This window comes from Sapajus apella, unplaced genomic scaffold (genome assembly GCF_009761245.1).
Source record: "Sapajus apella isolate SASKATOON/1434 unplaced genomic scaffold, GSC_monkey_1.0 scaffold36, whole genome shotgun sequence".
Classification (NCBI taxonomy): domain Eukaryota; kingdom Metazoa; phylum Chordata; class Mammalia; order Primates; family Cebidae; genus Sapajus; species Sapajus apella.
The window spans coordinates 545,389-547,745 of record NW_022436976.1 but is presented as its reverse complement, the minus strand read 5'-3'; the positions used below and the strand labels follow the sequence as shown (position 1 = coordinate 547,745).

Sequence of the window (2,357 nt, the reverse complement as noted above, 5' to 3'; positions counted from 1 at the left end):
CAACACTTCACTGTAAGTGAATTCACCACCACTGTCAAAAGTGCTATTGAAGACATTACAGGAACTTGAGCATGGAGTCCCAGGGATGAATCTTGTTTGTATTCCTTTTCCTAAGCTTTTCCCTTGTCCTTTTAGTAACATTGAAATAAATACAATTTGTCTAACAAAATATTTCTTCTTATTAATTATAGAAATTGCTTTGATGTCACCTCAACTGAGCAGCAGTGCTCTGAGTTTTCCTTTCTTCTCTCCCTCCTCTTCTGTCCCAACCCTATCCTTTGCTTAACTTTCCTTCCCTTTCCTTAGTGCTAACTGGTGTATTCTTAAGGAGCAGGGGACTAGGTTTAGGGGAATGGTGGGTAGAGAAATATAAAACTTCTCTGAGACCTCTCTTCTTGAATCTTAAGTTTCCATTTATTCTAGACATTTGATTCTTCTCACAAATCATTTTTTTCTATTTCTGGCAGCTCATATGCTTGGGGAAGAAAATGCATATTTAAGATCAATCAACTGGCTATTCCCTTTGCCTGAAATGCTGGTCGCCCCAGATAGCCATGTGGCACACTTCCTCCAAATCATAGCTCAAATGTTACCTTCTCAGTGAAACCCTACCCTTATCATCCTATTTAATTCTGCAACCTATACATCCACTCTAATCTGCCTTGCCTTTTCAACTTATTTTTTCATAGAACTTATCACCTTCTAACACAGTAATAATAATTTATCACATTCTATTTATTTATTTGCCTTTCCTTGTAGAATACATGCTCCATGAAGGAAAGTTTCTTTGCTTTGCTTGAACCTGTATCCCAAGTATTTATAGCAGTGCCTGGCACATAGTGGGCATTTAGTAAATATCGGTTGAATGAAATGATACTAAAGAAATAGAACATTACCATTCATTTGGATTCCTCTATATGTCTCTCTGTGATCACACTCCTACCTAACCTCCTTTTAAGTAAATACACTGGATTTCTTGTTAATGATTTCTCTGCTTTTCTTTATAGTTGAACCAAACTTTATATATCTGTACAAAATATAAATTTAGTATATCCAGATTTTTAACTTTATATAAATTAAATATTGCTTGTACATATCTTTCTAAAACTTTCTTTTCCCCCCTCAGCACTATAGCATTCATCCATATTGATGCATGTAGTTTTAATGCAGTAATTTTCACTGCTGGATGGGATTCCAGTGTATAACTACACCATAACTCATATATCTCTGCTTTTCTTTTTTTTTGAGAGATGAAAGTTTCACTGTATTGCTTAGGTTAGAGTGCAGTGCTCAGCTATTTTTAAAAAAAACTTTGCTAGAGATGTATATTTGTCTGTTTTCCCACTGCTATAAAGAAATTTCTGAAACCTCCTGATGCTTACAACAGGCTGTGTTCTTACACTGACTGTAAAGAAACAGGTGGTAGAGTAAACCTACTCCATATACACCTCAGCTCAGGCCCTGTGTCTGGTCTGTATTCGGGGGAACATAGAATTGAAAAAAAAGTAAAAAAAGAAAAAGAAATATCTGAAACTGGATAATTTATAAGAAAAGAGATTTAATAGGCTCACAGTTCTGCAGGCTGGACAGGAAGTATGGCTAAGGAGGCCTCAGGAAACTTTCAATCATGGCAGAAGGTGAAGGGAAAGCAGGTGTGTCTTACGTGGTGTGACTTATGTGGCCAGAGGAGGAGAAAGAGAGCAAAGGGGGAAGTGCTACATACTTTTAACCAACCAAACCTCACAAGCACTTACTACCATGAGAATAGCAAGGAAGGAATCCACTCCCATGATCCAATCACTTCTCACCAGGCCCCTCCTCCAACATTAGGGATTAAAATTCCATATGAGATTTGGGTAGCGACATAAATCCAAATCATATCAGATGGGGTCTCAGCATGTTACACAGGCTGGTCTCAAACTCTTGGCCTCATGCAGTGCTTCTGCCTCAGCCTCCTGAGTAGCTGGGACTTCAGGTACATTCCACTCAATTCATCTCTCTTTTATAGCACACATATATTTAGGTTCTGTTAGTTTTTGTTATAAACTATACTGTCAGGAGCATACTTATATACATCTTCTACATATGTATAAGATTTTCTCCAGTTTTTATACCTAGGGGTGGAATTTCTGGTAAGATGTGCATATTCAACTTTATTGTATAATGCCAAGTTGTTTTCAATAGACTTACATAAATTTACATTTCTACTAGCAGTATAAAAGAGTTCTACAGTTCTATATCCTCACTAACACTTGGTTTTGTCAGACATCTTATAATAAAGATGTGAAGTGGTAACTCAATGTGGTTTTAATTTGTATTTCTCTACTAACCAAGAGACTGAGAATCTTTTCATATGT

General features: G+C 36.7%; 1 non-coding gene across 1 annotated transcript; it reads left to right on the top strand.

Annotated features, from left to right (window-relative positions):
• Positions 1–1,365: 1,365 nt before the first annotated feature.
• LOC116564154 lies at positions 1,366–1,492 on the top strand. Its single transcript, XR_004274749.1, has one exon. It is a non-coding gene; the product is annotated as a small nucleolar RNA SNORA51 (small nucleolar RNA).
• Positions 1,493–2,357: the final 865 nt, after the last annotated feature.